The following is an 18516-nucleotide window of genomic DNA, read 5'->3' as shown; positions in this document are numbered from 1 at the left end:
AGAAAGGTTTCTCTGAAGGCAGAATGTCTGGAAGCATCTGGCTGATGTGATCTCATAGTTGATAACTGCAGAGACAAATGGACAAACAATCTGGAAGATCCAAGGAGTTTGAGAATGTTGGGGCAATAATTTCTCTTTCAAAATGCAAGCTTGGAATGCTTGAATTCATTGTTTCAAAGTCAAATTCTGCTTGGGGCTATTTGAAACTTTTGAAGGTGCGTAAAGGTTCATTTCAGCTGGCATGTTTTAGAGTCACATGTCTTGTTATGTGCAGGGAACATCTTTCAGTATGTTCTCAGTGCTCAGATATCCCTGACCTCTGCCGGCTGGTACAAAAAGTAGAATCCCTGGCTTGTGCCAATTCACTTGGGAGATTTGCAACAGTTTGACCTTCTTCACCACCACCATCATCTCCAGGAACTTTACAGCAAGGAGAGCAGCAGGGTGACACCATGGTCCAGAGACTCTTGGACATACCAACCCAGCAACTAGAAAAAGTCCGCCGTATGTCAGCAAAGGAGAAGAAAAAGAGAACCGGGTCCAAAGTGGTGTTGAGGGCACTGAGGAGGAAAGCATCCACTCTCCAGGAAGGGCTTTCCTTCCGAATGAAGCCAACAATATGGGATGTATTGTAGGGAGCGAAGCAGATGGTGAAATTGAGCAGAGTCACCAGAGCCAGGCCCATGGCTCGTTTCTTTTTATGGGATGGGATGTTGGGCAGGGAGGCCAGGATGCGGATAACATTGATATAGCAAAATAGGGTGATGGCAAAAGGTAGCCAGAAGAGGAGAAGGCTGATTTCCAGCCGGACCGGAAGGAGGATTTGGAGCTGGCTGGAGGAGAACTTCTCATAGCATGAGAAGTTTTTGTCAGAAGTCAGCATGGTGGTGTTGCGGTTTTGGACAATGTAGACAATACTGCAGTGGGAATAGGCCAACAACCAGAAGAAGAGGCTGGCCGCTATTGCATAAATTGGCCTGCGATTCAACTTGTACTTGACAGGGTAGAGGACACACAGGTAGCGCTCCACGCTGACCCCCATCAGAAAAAGGGTGCTGATGTAGATGCTGCTGTAGAAACAGAAGTTGGTGAGGGGGCAAAGGAAGACAGGGAGATGCCAAGTCATGTCCCAGGTGGCTTCTGCCATCTTGAAGGGAAGGAAAAGCAAAAGGGTGATATCAGACACGGTCAAGTTGAGCAGGAGGATGTCTATAGGGACAGGCTTCTGAGACACTTTTCTGAAGAACGTGTAGCAGGCCAGGAGATTGGAAGGGAGACCAGTCAGAAAGGTGAAGATGTAGAAAGCAAGGACCACACCCTTATGTGCCATCTTCTCGGACTCTGTAACAAAAGGGAGAGATGGTAAGTCCCTACCAGGTACTGTATGCCAGTGTGAGCAGAGGAGGCTGGTCAATTAAGGTGAATGGGGTATTGCACCACCAGTCTTGGTCTGCCCACAGCCACCTTAATCATGTAGTGCTTTATATCCTGCCCATCAAGTTTGATTTAGGAATGGAAGTTGGCACACAAAATTGTTGTCTTCAAATTAAGAAGTAAGCTGAAGGATTTAAGTTGTCTTTGATTAACTTTCACAATCGAACATCAAACCTGAATCTTATAAATGTCTGATGTATTTGAACTTGAGTTCCTAATACTGCCGAATTTCAGATATGTGCCAAATGTAATCTGAGAACTACCTTGCATGATACGAATGGAAGCTAGCGCTTAGAAAAACAAATGGAGGAGATGGAAATAGAGGTCTGTTAATCATGAGCAGTATCTAGGACCTCCAATATCCATGGCACCATACATATTTTGAATACTAGCTGCCGTGTATAGTGGCATCATGGAACTATTCTCTGCTTGTCCTCTGTGAGAAATAAGATGTTAAATAAGACAAATATTTGGTCTATCCCAGCATGTGTCTTCTCAGGTTCTTCCTTCATTTGACAGCATTGTTCAGAAAAGGTATAAATCCTGCCCAACAAGTTCTGGGCAGTTTCTCTTTTTTAAAAACTTTCAAGTTTTCAGAAGTATAAGCTAATTCCCATTAAAGAACTTGATTGTGACTCCTTAGTTTACTGCAAGAGTACCCAACGTGGTGCTCTACAGAGCCTGCTGGACTGCTATATACCCATCAATCCCAGCAAACATGGCCAATGATCTGAACAAGATAAGACGAGGCCGCTGAATCAAGCCAGTGGGCCAGCATTATATTCTCACAGTGGCCAAGAGACGATGGGATTTGTAGTCCAATGACATCCATCCATAGTATGTATTTTGTGAATAATTTTAAAAGAGGTATACCCAATTCTGGCTGCATTAAAGAAAGGAAGGAAACACTTACCTTTGTTGTCACTCAGGAACCCCTCTGTTTGATTGCCAAGGAAACGATAAAGCACTTTCCAGAGATAATCCAGTGATCAGTCTGAAGCCTGTATTGCAAAACCAAAGAGACCAGATTTTTACATTCACTGAAACATCTGTCCAGGGGAAGAAAGTCTGTGGTATTTTGGAGGATATGGAGAATCAACCTACTCCTTAAAGTTGATAAAGAAAAAAACCCTCACTAGCAAGCAATTTCCGGCTAGATGGTGGCCAGAGAGTTTGTTTTGAGCTCTGTGGTTTGTTTTAGCTTGATTAATGTTTCTTTTTTTGGTGGTGCAATTTGCTCACCAGTGCTAACTTCTGTATATGGGTAATGGGCATATTCGACTCATATTCTTTTCTGCAGACTCCAAAGTTTTTACTGTATTAATTGCACAGTCGTGCAACACAAAATACTGTTGCTGTATGTAGGTTTTATTTTATTTGTTTTTTTAATCTTATATTTTGGAAATGTACATCCAGTCCCCCCTTTAATTTATTTGGGGGCCCCCAAGAGAGTGGGCCCCTAAGCTATAGCTTGTGTAGCTTATATGTAAATCTGACACTGACTGCTACCCACATTAATTGAACTGCATAAGAAAACTAGGAATGACAGTGGGCTAGTGGATATAGGAACTATAAACTCCCTCAAAGGTCCCCATGTGGGTAAACCCTCACCTAAAAAGGAAAGCATTTATAGGGGAAAATAATGTGACAATTAAGGTAAAAAAGAGCAACAACAATAAGAACTTAATTAAGGCCAAAAGAGCACCACATAGGGAGAATTATTATTATAACATATTCAGCCTTGTTGTTGGTATCCGTCTGTCTTGAGATACATGGAGTGTTCCCGGGGGGGGGGGGGGGGTTGAAATCAAAATGCTGTGTTAGCAGCCCAGAGTGGTCTCCCCAGGGCACAAGCCTGGCCAGTGTTTATCTGTTCTCTGCCTTATTTTCTTTATAATTGTGGGATTGATCTTACCTTATTGTTGCAAGGTGCCCAAGGATGCTACATGTGTATGTGCCTTTATTTCTATTAAGCATCTCCCCAGTGCTCTGCAATCTTTCTCCTTACCCGCTCTTCCTGATATGAAAAACAACAACACACAAACACACCATGGAAGGAACTACCTCATGGTGGGTTTCAACTGAGAGTGCGTAGGATGGCTACCAAGTTCCAGAGACTGCTGCACTCACTGATCTTGTTTTTGTGGGTTAAACCACAGAGCCTAGGGCTTGCCGATCAGAAGGTCAGCGGTTCGATAAATAGGTACCGCTGTTGGGAAACTGCCAGGGAGATATAGTCCATCATGGCCCCAAGCCGGGTGTCGGACGTCCATCAATCTCCCGTAGTCACGCAGATCCAACAGTTAGGGGCACAAAGCCTTTGGAAATTCCTAGCCACATTCCTAGGCTGGTGCACCCTCTTTCAGCAGAAAGCACAGTCAAAAGCTTGCACCGCAGAAGAGCAGAAGAGCATATTTACAGACTTTATTTAGAACATGAACAGAACAAAAGAAAACACGTCCATTCTCAGTCAGCGTCTCTGACTGTCTGGCAAAAACGAAAGGAACAACAGCAGAACAAAAACATCCTGTGAACAGGACATGCGCAGACTCTGTGACTTACAAAGCCTGCTCCCTTTTAAGGGTAACACTGGAAAATTCCCACATTTTCCCCCCATTTAGGATTGTACTCAACACTCCTTGTGAACTTTATGGATTTAGAGTCAGTCATCCATACCCTGTATGCACCTTTTTCGTACCCCATGAACAAACCATGTGCCCCACGCTTCCCAAGCTTGTTGGTTTGTTGTGTGCGTACCCACATGTCCGAACCAAAGATTTTCATGTGCTTGATGTTGGGCTTCTTGCCAAACATCTTCTCATAGGGGGTACAGCCAATGGGTGATGACAATCTGCGATTAAAAGAATAAACCAAATTCCCCAAAGCTTCCCCCCAAAACTTATCAGGGAGATTGGCATCATGCAACAAGGTTTTGATTTCTTGCAGCAATGTTTGATTTGCTCTCTCCGCAAGACCATTCATCCATGGCGATCTGGGCGTTGACATGTCATGCTGGATTCCCTTCTCAGTCAGGAAAGCTTCAAACTGCTGAGAAGTGAACTCCCCGCCCCGATCAGTAAACAAACAAGAAATACGTTTACCGTGCACATTCTCCAACCAAGCACAGAATGCCTTAAACTTCGGAAACGCTTGCGATTTCTGTTCGAGCAAATACACATGAATGTACCTGGAAAAGGAATCAATCAGAATCATAAAGTACCTTGCTCCTCCTAAAGAGGGCGCTAGTGGTCCAACCAGGTCCGCATGCACTAGCTGGTAGGGTTTGGAAGCCTGCCTGCTAGACTCCTTGCCTTTTGGAGCAACCTTCACCTTGTTCTCTGCACAAGATACACATTTCATGTGAAATTTACAGGGTTTGATGTTCAAACCCTCAACCACCTCTGGCATCTTGGCCAGTGCCTTCCAAGAGAGGTGACCAAACCGTTGATGCGCATCGTGAATGCAACCTGCATGAAGAACTTTGTTAGTTTGTGCAACACAACAAGAATCAGCATTAGATACAACAGCAGTGTCCTCATAAGTTATATGGAACAAACCATCCATAAACTTTGCATGCAAATAGTCCTCTTTGCCTTTACTGATGACACAGACGCTCCTCTTGAAGGAAATCTGAAAACCACGCCCAGTAAGCTGTGGAACGCTCAACAAGTTGCTTGCAGCGCCTGGAACATATAGTACATTACTGATGGTAGTGTGCAGACTTGCAAGTTTCACAGTCCCTTCTCCTGCAATTTGCAACGTCCTTCCATCAGCCAGGTGGATCTCACCTTCCTGAGGCTTGAAGGAGATAAAGAGATGCCGATCCTTCGAAACGTGGCGACTCGCACCTGAATCAACAATAAACCTGCCTTTGGCTGTTGGAGCAGTCTTTACAGCAAGCAAACCCTTGTTTTGCAGCGGTGTGGGCTTTTGCAGCTTGCCCCCCTGCTTCTGGTCAGCAGGCGTGCCTTTAGCCTTTGGTGAAGCTGTGCCAGCAAACAACGCTTTGTTTTTCCCTGGCGCGGACTCTTCACCCTCCCTCTGCTCCTGGCCATCTGCAGGCGGCTGACTGTGTTTACCTTTGCTTTTCCGGCCTCTGCAAAGGCGATGGCCTTGGTTCTCACGAGAACCAGAGCTCTCAGCTGCCGACTCCTTGGCTCCCCCTGGAGGCTGGAATGCTGCCTGGGATGACGTGACGGTCAGCTCCCCCTGCAGCTTGCAACTGGTGCCCTCAGCATCCCTGCATTCACTCGCATTCTGGGAAACAGCTAGGACCTCTGATGCAGTCAAACTCTGGGCTGGGATTATTGGCTTGTGAGCTTTCATCAAAGCAGTCCACATTCCACGTGCAGTGGTGTTGCCAGCCAGCGTCTTAATTTCCTCAAGAGATACGGATAAGACTATTACGTCTATCGTTTTAGAATCAGCTGATTTCCATCTCTCTGTCAGAGGAACTGGGGGGGCCTCAAAAACAGCATGCCACACCCCAAACTGACGCAGCAAAGATTCACACCATTTTGCCCAGGTTTCATAATTCTGCCCATCCAACTTAGGGCATTCAGCATTTCCATAAGCTTGGAAAAACTCCATTCCAGCTTTTGGCATTAGCCATGAGTCTTTTTTAACTTGAGAGACTCCTTATCTTGGCAGCCATTAATCACGAAGCCTTTTTGGTGCAGCTCCCAGGCCAATTAAGCCTTGCCGGAGATCAAAGGCTCCTTGCCGAGGTAAAACAGAAAAGCGTCCCTTCCTTTCGCTTTCCCCCCAACATACCTCAAACGCAGTCTGTTGCAGCATTTACTCTCCTGTAGGTGCTTTGAATCTGGGCCCGAAACCTTGTTGTTGGGAAACTGCCAGGGAGATATAGTCCATCATGGCCCCAAGCCGGGTGTCGGACGTCCATCAATCTCCCGTAGTCACGCAGATCCAACAGTTAGGGGCACAAAGCCTTTGGAAATTCCTAGCCACATTCCTAGGCTGGTGCACCCTCTTTCAGCAGAAAGCACAGTCAAAAGCTTGCACCGCAGAAGAGCAGAAGAGCATATTTACAGACTTTATTTAGAACATGAACAGAACAAAAGAAAACACGTCCATTCTCAGTCAGCGTCTCTGACTGTCTGGCAAAAACGAAAGAAACAACAGCAGAACAAAAACATCCTGTGAACAGGACATGCGTAGACTCTGTGACTTACAAAGCCTGCTCCCTTTTAAGGTGGAACGGAAATATCCTAACAACCGCTCCAGTGGGAACGGTGTTTCCGTGCACTGCTCTGGTTCACCAGAAGCGGCTTAGTCCTGCTGGCCACATGACCCGGAAGCTGTACGCCGGCTCCCTCGACCAATAAAGCGAGATGAGAGCCGCAACCCCAGAGTCGGTCATGACTGGATCTAATACCTTTACCTGAGTTTACAGAAAAGCCTAACAGATGATGCTATGGGGTTTTCAGGAAGCGTGGGCACTTGGGAATTACACAGAATTCAGACCCTTGGAGATACTGTTTTTGTAAAATGAAATAAAAGACTCTCAATCCCTTTGTCTGGTTCAAAAGTAATGTGAGCTCCACCTATGACAATTTCACTGAAATGTTTTCTCCTATTTGCTTATTTTCAAATACAGTGGTACCTGGGGTTACAGACGCTTCAGGTTACAGATGCTTCAGGTTACAGACTCCGTTAACCCTGAAATAGTACCTCAGGTTCAGAACTTTGCTTCAGGATGAGAATAGAAATTGCGTGGTGGCGGCGCAGTAGCAGCGGGAGGCCCCATTAGCTAAAGTGCTACCTCAGGTTAAGAACAGTTTGAGGTTAAGAACGGACCTGTAGAACAAATTAAGTTCTTAACCCGAGGTACCACTGTACATTTCTTTCCCCACCCCTTCAATGTTGCAGAACACACACACACACACACTTTTTATTTTTTTACAGCATAGCACAAGTGATATCTTATGATCTGATACCTAGACCATAGTTTATAAACATTACACACTCTGAGTTTCTGTAGATTTGATGAAACATGTTAGCTTTTGCCTGGGTCAGATCTATCAGACTCAGAGCAGCCTGTTCCTCAGAGTGAAGTTCCTCCCATTCCTTTTTGCTGGACCATAACAGAGATATCCTGACTTGTGGTCCTTGCAAATGGTTTTCTTCCAAGCCAGTGTCTGTATTTTCTGACCCTGTTTGTCCTAGTTACTAGGAAGCACTGTGATTGGTTACTATCTTCAGAAAGGCATAGGATGGGACGTGGTGCATCATTATATGAAAAATTGGCACTTAGACATATTACATTGCTCTGGTTATACCTGATGTTGTTCCAGCTATGCTCCTGCTCAGCCGTGATCTAAGATCTAACGTCCTGCCAGTATCAGCAAATACATCCCTACTTCAATAAGTAATGATCACCTGTGGTGCTTGTGTCCCTTCAAGTCATATCTATTTTATTAGCCCACCAATGCAATTGGCTCCTTTTAATTTTGGCCTGGCCTGCAGACCCCATAGACCCATCAAGCCAATCACAACCATGGACAGTGACCTACCAGATCTTTGATAAATGTCACTGTTTCTGCAGTTGTAGACAGGTATTAGAAAAAGGAGATTTATTGAGTCTGCGGTGGACCACGTTGCAGGGATGGCGGGCAGCACTTAAATTAGTTGATCCTTCCTGACATGTGGAACTACCTGTTGTCGATTAGATTCAGAAAGTTTTCAGAAGGCTGAGGAAATGGGAAATCTGATAAAAACCCAAGTGTTTGCACTATAAGAGAGTCTGCAAATTCGATCGTTCCTGTACTGGAGTGGTGTTTCCAAACGATGGATGCATATCAGACATCTTCTGTGTTGCAAGACTTCAGCTTTAAGAGCTTCATCTTGAACTTCATCTAAACTAGGCATAGATGAGATAGAGAGGTTGCAGATCCTCTTTATCTCTTTGAGAGCCGAGTTATGACATAGGTCACAGGGAAAATGCATTAGTAAGAAGGATGTGGAACTGTGGTCTAAAGAAACCTGGGACTTCGGGGAAACTTATCATGATCCCCTCCCCCCAAAATCAGTCATGGTGGACAAATGTCTGTAAAATGTAATGTGTTCACTGCTGCCAACCCCACCCCCAAGGGCCTACTCCAAAGAGTGTTGGGTTGTTTGCCAGAGGACCCCAAAATACTTGGACTGTTCTTCTGTGTTCCCCCTTCCTTTTTTATTTCCCCCCCTCACCCATGTTGTCCTCTATCATATACACTCCAGTGTTGTGGTGGTGGTGGTTAACTATTACTCCTTCAATGTATTTATTTTAATACACCTCTATTAACTTTCTAATTTGTGTGTGTATTTCCTTATGCAAACGTAAGTTAAAATCAGCATTTCCAAGTGTGATCAGGAGGAAGTTGATGTTCAAGAGAGGAAATAAATTTGACAAGCAAACTGGCATGGAAAGAGGTCGTTTGAAGTTGTAAAGTATGAAAAACCACAGGCAAGGGTTGGACTTGAGGCAGCTACATCAAATGACAAATCCTGGGTGGTAGGGAGCTGTGCCAAACTGTTGGTGGAGAGAGCTGAGTGCCATATATGGCCTGCTCTAAGTTACCCTTTCACCCCCAGATGTTGTGGAAGACTCTGCCTGTTGCCAGTCTTGAGGTAAGCTCCAAACGCCAGACCAACTGCCTTCTGTATGTGGATTTGGAAGGAGGCAGCAAAGCGTGTGGGGCTTGTCCTGCCACCCACTTACACGATCACATCTTTGATGCTAGTGAAGATGATCTGGACCACAGCAACCTCCCAAGGTGTTAGATTTCAAATGTCAAGATTTCAGGTTAAAGTTCCCATTTAGGAAAGATCTGACCCATCTGGAAGATTTGTATCTGCGCTGTTCTGTTCTTTATACTCTTGCAGCTCTGGGCAATGTAGGATGGCTTCTGTGTAGCCTAGTAGACCTGTGCGAAGCACTTGTACTTGCTGAGGGCTCAAGGCTCTGATCTCACAGGCCCTTGCAGTTTGGACAAAGGAGGCTTCCATAGGGATGTCAGCCCCTGCCAGTTCACCAGATGTCGATATACCACCTTCTCCTGCTTCTTTGTCGGGTTCTCCAGCAGTCCTGCAGCAAGGCAAAGACCACCAGGATGCAAGAGTCAGCAGCTTGCAGTGCGTTGCCTGCCAGAAGTGAGCAAAGGTTTGTTGGATGGCAGTGGAGGAGAAGTAGAAGATGACAGGGTCCAAAGTGCTGTTGAAAGAGCTGAGGAGGAAGCCATACAACCTCCATTCCGGGCTCCAGAACTGAATGTAGCCCACGAGGTGAGAGATGTTAAAGGGCCCAAAGCAAACAGCAAAATTGAGCAGAGTGGCCACTGCCAGGCCCACGGCCCGTTTCTTCCTCTGGGGTTTGATGTGGGGCAAGGAGGTCAGGATGCGAATGACCCTAATGTAGCAGAAAAGAGTGATGATGAAAGGGAGGAAGAAGAGGAGAATGCAGAGTTGCAGTCGGACAGGGAGGAGGATTTTAAGCTGGCCATTGGAGAATGACTCATAACACGTGGAGTTGTGAGACATGGGTTGGGCCTCGGGGTGGTATTGGACAGTGTAGATGATGCTGCAGTGGAAACAAGCCAGAAACCAGAAGAAGAGACTGGCCACTATTACATAGGTCAGTCTACGTTCCGACTTGAACTTGATGGGGTAGGCGACGCACAGGTAGCGCTCTATGCTGACCCCTGTAAGGAAGAGGGTGCTGCTGTAAATGCTGCTGTAGAAACAGAAGTTGGTGAGGGGGCAAAGGAAGGCAGGGAGAGGCCAGGGGACATCTGAAGAGGCCTCTGCCATCTTGAAGGGCAAAATCAGCAGAAGGATAAGATCAGAGATGGTCAAGTTGAGCAAGAAGACATCCATGGGAGTTGCCTTCTGGCGCACTTTCCTCAAGAAGGCGTAGCCAGCCAGCAGGTTGGAAGGGAGGCCAGTCAGGAAGGTGACGATGTAGATGGCGAGGATAAGAGGCTTTGTGGCCATTCTGCTGTAAAAGGAAGGATATTAAAATATCAGGAAGCCTGATTCCTATCCCTCAAAGAAATCACCAGGGGGCAGAATATGCTTGCAGCCTCTCTTGGTGTCACTCAGAGGCTGAGGTCATTTCTTCCAGCATGTTCTGAGTCAGAATAATTTCTATAGCATCAGTCCTTAGACATAGCAGCACAGCGAGAAAGAGCAAAATATAAACTAGAAAACAAAATGTAGATGAACTTGCATGAAAACATCACTATTTACCATTTGAAATTTATCCTTAGTAAAATTAGGATTAGTAAAATTAAAACATATGCACCTCAAAACACTGTTATGTACACCATTTAGAAATGCTAATGATTGAGCAGTATATGAATACCTCAAATAAACATAAAGTAAACAACAATAATCATTGTGAAACTTTTCATTTCTCCCTCTCGTATCTCTTCTCTAGTTAGGAGAATTAGAGTGCTTTAAATGTATGAGATAGACGCGACCTCTTTCTGCACCCTGTCCTTCCAGAGACATGGAGATGGCAATATATCTCTATCTTGAGTTGGTAACGACTTGTATCCAGAATTTTGACTTGTATCCAGAATTCTAGGAAGCCAACAGATCTGTTTGGGAGCACCATGGTATCTTTGAGTCCTGCCTCCTCCCCATTCACTATACAGTTGTCCCTCAGCTTCCGAACTCCTTGGGATTCGAATGTTCCGGCTCCAAAACAATCAAAAATTGGAAGTGAGTGTTCCAGTTTTTGAATGTTCTTTTGGAAGCTGAACATCTGATGGGGCTTCTGCGCCTTCAAATTGGCTGCAGGAAGTTTTAAATACTTCTCCAAAATAATTGTGTTTGGAGGGTGCCATTCTTAGCCCTGAGATAGTGCCAGACACGGAAACCTGAGAGGATGAATCAGAAGACAAATACCTAGAGGAGCAGGCAGAGACCCCTGAATCCAATATCAAGGATCCCCTTGCGAAGCACTCTAGGCTGACACTTGATGAAGAACTGGAACCTTCAGAGAAGGAGTGAAGACACCACCATCAGTTTACTGCAAGAGTACCCAATATAGTGCTCTACAGAGCCTGCTGGACTGCTATATACCCATCAATCCCAGCCAACATGGCAAATGATCTAAACAAGATAAGATGAGGCTGCTGAATCAAGCCAGTGGGCCAGCATTATATTCTCACAGTGGCCAAGAGACGATGGGATTTGTAGTCCAATGACATCCCTCCAGGGTACCTCGGGTTAAGAACTTAATTCGTTCTGGAGGTCCGTTCTTAACCTGAAACTGTTCTTAACCTGAGGTACCACTTTAGCTAATGGGGCCTCCCACTGCTGCTGCGCCGCCGGCCCGTGATTACTGTTCTCATCCTGAGGAAAAGTTCTTAACCCGAGGTACGATTTCTGGGTTAGTGGAGTTTGTAACCTGAAGGGTCTCTAACCTGAAGCATCTGTAACCCGAGGTACCACTGTATTTTGTGAATAATTTGAAAAGAGGTATACCCAATTCTGGTTGCGTTAAAGAAAGGAAGGAAACACTTACACCTGCGTTGCCACTCAGGAACCCCTGTCTGTTCGCCAAGATGATGCTCTGCTCTTTCCAGAGATGATTCAGTTAACAGTCTGAAGCCTGTATTGCAAAACCAAAGAGACTAGATTTTTACATTCACTGAAGCATCTGTCCAGGGGAAGAAAGTCTGTGGTATTTTGGAGGATATGGAGAATCAACCTACTCCTTAAAGTTGATAAAGAAAAAAACCCTCACTAGCAAGCAATTTCCGGCTAGATGGTGGCCAGAGAGTTTGTTTGGAGCTCTGTGGTTTGTTTTAGCTTGATTAATGTTTCGTTTTTTGGTGGTGCAATTTGCTCATCAGTGCTAACTGCTGTATATGGGTAATGGCCATATTCGACTCTCATTCTTTTTTGCAGACTCCCAAGTTTTTACTGTATTACTTGCAGCGTATTTTGAGTCTTTAGGAGTTTGCAGTTCTGAAATCAGTATAATATGAGGCCCTGAGGAGTACAATATGTCCAAGAGGATTTTCCATCATCATAATGACTGCTCTGAATGACCCCAAGGATGAGCAAAGCACATGAACCCTGGTTAAAAGCGGTAAGGGTTCACTCCACCAGCCGCGCTTTGGAAGTCGAATGTTTCAGAAGTCGAATGGAATTCTGGAACAGATTCTGTTTGACTTCCGAGATGCAACTGCAATGGGAGATCTAAAAACAGCTATAACATTTCTTTTCAAAGAAGTGAGTGGAATTTGTAGGCATGGCAGTCCTCCAGAGTGGTTGAAGCCTTTACCATGCTGGAGTGATTAAAATAGGAATTATGAAGGGCTGGGTGGTGGTGTTTGTGTGGGGAATGGATTCCCAAGAAAGATTGGAGTGGAATAAATGCCCCTCCTGCCAGCAATGTTCCTATTTCCCCAAGGTCATTGGTGGTGTGTGGGATCAAGCTTCTCCCATAGATATTTTGGGTGAGGGTGGGTGGGGTGTAAATACAATTGATAGCTCTCCATTGACTTGCATAGGGAAAGGCACAAATCCATGTGGAAATCAAACAGTTTTTAATCCTTCTCCAAAATAATTGAGTTTGGAGGGTGCCATTCCTAGCCCTGTAAAGGTAAAGGGACCCCTGACCATTAGGTCCAGTTGTGGCCGACTCTGGGGTTGCGGTGCTCATCTCACTTTATTGGCCGAGGGAGCTGGCGTACAGCTTCCGGGTCATGTGGCCAGCATAACTAAGCCGCCTCTGGCAAACCAGAGCAGCGTACGGAAACGCCGTTTACCTTCCCGCCGGAGCGGGACCTATTTATCTACTTGCACTTTGACGTGCTTTCGAACTGCTAGGTTGGCAGGAGCAGGGACCGAGTAATGGGAGCTCACCCTGTCATGGGGATTCGAACCGCTGACCTTCTGATCGGCAAGTCCTAGGCTCTGTGGTTTAACCCACAGCGCCACCCTGAGGTGGTGCCAAACACAGAAACCTGAGAGGATGAATCAGAAGACAAGGACCTTGAGCAGCAGGCAGAGCCCCCTGAATCCAATATCAAGGATCTCCTTGAGGAGCCTTTTAGGCTGACACCTAGAATCATAGAATCATAGAATCATAGAGTTGGAAGAGACCACAAGGGCCATCGAGTCCAACCCCCTGCCAAGCAGGAAACACCATCAGAGCACTCCTGACATATGGTTGTCAAGCCTCTGCTTAAAGACCTCCAAAGAAGGAGACTCCACCACACTCCTTGGCAGCAAATTCCACTGCCGAACAGCTCTTACTGTCAGGAAGTTCTTCCTAATGTTTAGGTGGAATCTTCTTTCTTGTAGTTTGGATCCATTGCTCCGTGTCCGCTTCTCTGGAGCAGCAGAAAACAACCTTTCTCCCTCCTCTATGTGACATCCTTTTATATATTTGAACATGGCTATCATATCACCCCTTAACTCCTCTTCTCCAGGCTAAACATGCCCAGCTCCCTTATGGGCTCAGAGTTGTCAGTCCATTTGTGAGTAAGGGGTCTACTAATGAATAACCCATCCCTTATATTCCGTCACTGCCAGCAGCTGTGATTATTGTTTGCTGGCTGGAAACAACACATTTCTCTGGCTCCTTGTCAACCCACCTCTTTTGGTGTATCCCATGTGATATTAACCTTGGACTGTGTCTTGACTTTACTTCCAGATCATGTTTGGGACCTAGCCTGATTCTGTGTGCTTGATTCTTTATGTATGCTACAACAGCATCAAGAATACTCATCGCAAAGTATTGGAAGACACAAGACCTACCCACCTTGGAAGAATGACAAATGAAGGTGATTGACTACATGGGATTGGCAGAAATGACTGGCAGAATCCGAGACCAGGGAAGAGAGACGGCGGAAGAAGATTGGAAGAAATTTAAGGACTATCTTAAGAAATACTGTAAAATTAATGTGTGTTAGAATGAGGCGGCTTTAAAAATCAAATGGAGTACAGCTGTAAAGATTAAGTTAAAAGAAAGGAAAGGTTGACAATTAGATAAAATTAAGGGTGAGGATTTGCTGAACTAAATATTTAAAATGGGAATGCAGAAAGGGGAGGTATGAGGAGGTCGGTGAAGTAAGCTTTAAGAAAATAAGGTTCTGAAATTATACTTGTTCTTTTTTGTTTGTGTTTGTGTATTGTTTTGTTTGATATAATTTGTAAAACTTCAATAAATATCTTTTTTAAAAAAAGATTCTGTGTGCTTGGTCTTGGCTAGTTGAGACTACGCTGCACTTAGAATCCTGCTTACTGGGACCCTAGTCCCTGAGGGTGACCACTGGAGACCAAACAGTGCCTTGAGAAAGTCCGCTCACCTTTTCTGGTGGGTGGCATTGCGGCCAGGCATCTGGGCCCTGCAGTGTCTCTTCCCGATGATTTAGCTCTATAATTCAGCACCACCTCTGTGACAGTTCTACATTTTGCTGCAGCTGAATTGAAATAAATCACTGCCTTCGAAATGGAGAGGTCCAAATTCAAATGCATGCTCTTTCAGTTCACTTTGCTCCATCCTTCTTAAATGTTTTGGGTTCAGGGACTTTTGCTAGTGAAATTATATCCACTCTTATTTTGAATCCAGAGTTGGTTACAGCATATGTATTAAAAAAGCAGCATAATATAATCATAAAAATGCAAATAAAGCAATTCATAACACAATAAGATTTTTAAAAATCCATAAAATAACACAATCTTTAAAAATAAAAGCACAACATCTCACAACAAATCCCTAAATAACTGTAACTAAAGCAGCTGCAATCCATCTATTTGCCTCATTGGGTCTCTCTTCCTACAAAAACTCCCACCCAAAACGGTAAATCTTAACCAAACATAGCCTAAATTATAAAGAGATAATGCCAGGCATAACTCAGTAGGGACAAAGGTTTTGTTATTTGCATGCAGGTCTACTTCTACAGTCAAATTTCAAATGTCAAGTCTCTGCAAAATGCCCTTATAGCTCTATCTTGGAACCTGTTCAGGGGAAAAAAATCTTCCCTATGACATCTGAGCAAATACTTCTCGTCCATGAGGAATATCAATTAATTCCTTTTAACATCTATTAATGAACCAAACTTGGTCTCTCTTTCTTTCTTTCTTTTACTATATGTCTTTTTTAAAAAAAGCAATACAAATCCCAGTAACAGTTTCAAATCTTACTTGTGTTCTTGTTGAGAAAAATACCACTTTGTTGAGAAAGAACCACAGCCTTCTGCAGTGACTTCTCTGGTGGCTGGTCTGTGCTCCCACCTGTGTAAGCAAGTGGATGGACATGCATGTAACCCCCATCTGGATGCCTAAAACCTGCCTGGTACAGTTTTATGTGGTGTTTGGGAGTGGGCGTGGTGGAAGCAGATGTATTGGGCAACTGAGTTAACCAGTAGAAAAAGAAACCAGATTGTCTTTACAATGGAACCAATTTACGTAGAAATCACTTGGCAGAGTGGGAGGAACTGTATTTTGACCACAGTGGAAAAGTTCTGCATTTTTTTTAAAAGTGCCACCAGGCTCCATCTCCTTCTGAACTCAGTAGGGCTTTCATACAGACCCACCTGGATATTAAGATTGTCAGACGTTTCAGCTAGTTACATTGCCCTGAGAAATTTAGGGTGGTAGTGGCAACGAGAGAGAGAATATTCTTTGTAGCAGCCCCTAAGCTGTGGAATTCCCTCTCCAAAGAGGGGCATCCAACACCTTCATTATGTCATTTTCATTGGATGCAGAAGACAGTGGTAGAGCTTGCAGAAGTCCGTTGTTCAATCTCTGGCATCTCCAGGTAGGGTTAGGGAAAAAATCCTACCCCAAACCATGGAGAAACTCTGCCAGTCTAGGTAGACAGTACTGAGCTACATGGACCAAAGATCTAACTCAACCCATCTCTCTATGCCCATGCCAGATGCTTGAGCTGTCTAGTTCAGGACCCACCCTATTATAATTTGTTTTGTCTTGATTTTTAATTTGTTTTATCCAGTACCACTCTTTTATTCCTTGGTCAGACCACACCTCAAGTACTGTGTCCAGTTTTGGACATTTTAAGAAGGATATTGACAAGCTGGAACATGTGTGGAGGAGGGCAACCAAGATGATCTGGAAGCCAAGCCTTATGAGAAATGGTTGAAGGTGCTGGGTATGTTTAGCCTGGAAAATAGGAGACTGAGAAGAGATATGATAGCCATCTTCAAATAGTATATCAAGGGCTGTTACATGGAAGATGGAGCAAGCTTGCTTTCTCCTGCTCTGGTGGCTAGGATCCGAACCAATGGCTTCAAGTTACAATATAGGAGGTTTTGATGAAACATAAGCTGGCACTTTCTGACAGTAAGAGCAGTTTGACATTGGAGCTGTCTCTCTTGGGAGGTTGTGAACTCTCCTTCCTTGGAGGTTTTTAAGCAGAGGTTGGATGGTCATCTGTCATGGACACTTTAGTTGAGATTCCTGCATTGCAGGTGGTTGGACTAGATGACAGTTTAGGCTTCCCATAGGCATCTGGTTGGTTAGTTGGTTGGTCACTGTGGAAGATAGACCAGGGATAGCCAGTGGGGTGTCCACTAGATGCTGCTGGACTCCAACTCCCATCAGCCTAAGTCAATATGGTCAATAATCAAGGATGATGGGAGTTGTAGTCAGGTGACAAGCAGATGGCACCACATTGGCTATCCCTTCCTGGGTGATGTTGGAATCAAAGAAGTTCAGTAATTGGTCCTTCTTGCATGACTAAAAAGGCAGAGCAACCAAGTGCAAAAAGTGATTTTGAGGAACAACACAAGGTGGTAAAAACATCCCATTATGTTGAGTGAGATGCTTGGTCCATCTCACTCAGCAATGTCTACACTGACTGGAAAGACACATTCCAGGGTTTCAGGCAGGGGTCTTTCCCAGTCACTTGTGAAGAAACCAGGGATTGAATTTTGCACCTTCTGCATTGACAACCTGTGTTGCTCCCCTAAGCTGAGGGACTTCTCTGTGTCTGGGGCTACAGAGGATGAACCAAGAAGCTGAAATGTGTTCCGAGTTACTTAACATAGCAGATTAAAAGCAGGGGATCTTCGGAGCACACTTGATAATTCGCAGTCTTGAGCTGCAACAAGATGTTTTATATTTCTCATTGCCATTTTTGGTAATCATGCAGTATCTCTCTCATTCCTCTTTCTTGCACTGATGACTAGTTAAGGCGCATGTGATATATGACTTCAGTTCCACAAAGTCAGGTGCCCGATGGAAGAGCTATAACAGGAGACTTTATGACACGGACATTGCCACCTGCTCTGCTCCTGAATCTGCTTTATTTTTTTGAGAGATCTGTGTGTTCTTCAGAGGAGAGACTGCTCTTATTCAAGTGCAAGGCAGCCAGAACCACCAGCGACAATGGAGAGGCATTGCTTCTCTTCTAGACAGCAAGGGTCCTCATAGACAGTGCTAAATGACTGTTATAAGAACTGCAACTTTAAGACCTTTGACTTAAGATTGCTTCTACCTACTCACTCCCATTCCCCCCCCCATTATGTATCATTTCTAGGGAAGGGTGGATTGGAAACACACAAAATGTGGATTCCAAAGCAGACTTGCCTGTTTTGATTCTGGCAGATTATGACTTGGATCAGCTCAGGAGCCCCCTTTAGAATTTGCAATCTAGTAGATTCCTTTACAAAGTGGCCTGAATGCCTCAGTTTTGCCATTACCCTTATTTCATTCTACCCTCCTTTTTTAAAATAAATAAATAAATAAATAAATAAATAAATAAATAAATACATAAATAAATAAATAAATGAATGAATGAATGAATGAATGAATGAATGAATAAATGAATGAATGAATAAATAAATAAATAAAGGTCCAGCCTCTAAGACTCTTTCAGGCTGAATTGACTAGCATGTACCCACACTGGAAGAATCCCCACACTGGAAGAATGGCAGATGAAAGTGATGGACTACATGGAATTGGCAGAAATGACTGGCAGAATTCGTGACCAGGGAGCAGAGTCGGTGGAGGAAGACTGGAAGAAATTTAAAGACTACTTGCAGAAGCACTGTAAAATTAAGGAATGTTAAAATGATGTCTGATTGAAAAGAAGTGGTA

At 44.4% G+C, this 18516-nt stretch overlaps 2 pseudogenes across 2 annotated transcripts; both read right to left on the bottom strand.

Annotated features, from left to right (window-relative positions):
* Positions 1 to 295: 295 nt before the first annotated feature.
* LOC309537650 (free fatty acid receptor 2 pseudogene) lies at positions 296 to 1330 on the bottom strand (annotated as a pseudogene). Its single transcript has one exon. The product of its transcript is annotated as a free fatty acid receptor 2 pseudogene (transcript).
* A 7922-nt stretch (positions 1331 to 9252) lies between these two features.
* Positions 9253 to 12015, bottom strand: LOC309537583 (free fatty acid receptor 2 pseudogene; annotated as a pseudogene). The gene is made up of 2 exons (XR_014224514.1): positions 11966 to 12015; positions 9253 to 10429 (listed from the first exon to the last, which is right to left on the bottom strand). The product of XR_014224514.1 is annotated as a free fatty acid receptor 2 pseudogene (transcript).
* Positions 12016 to 18516: the final 6501 nt, after the last annotated feature.

Source organism: Podarcis vaucheri (genome assembly GCF_965113315.1).
Source record: "Podarcis vaucheri genome assembly, chromosome: 7".
In the NCBI taxonomy this organism is placed as follows: Eukaryota; Metazoa; Chordata; class Lepidosauria; order Squamata; family Lacertidae; genus Podarcis; species Podarcis vaucheri.
This window is presented reverse-complemented; position numbering and strand designations above follow the sequence as displayed.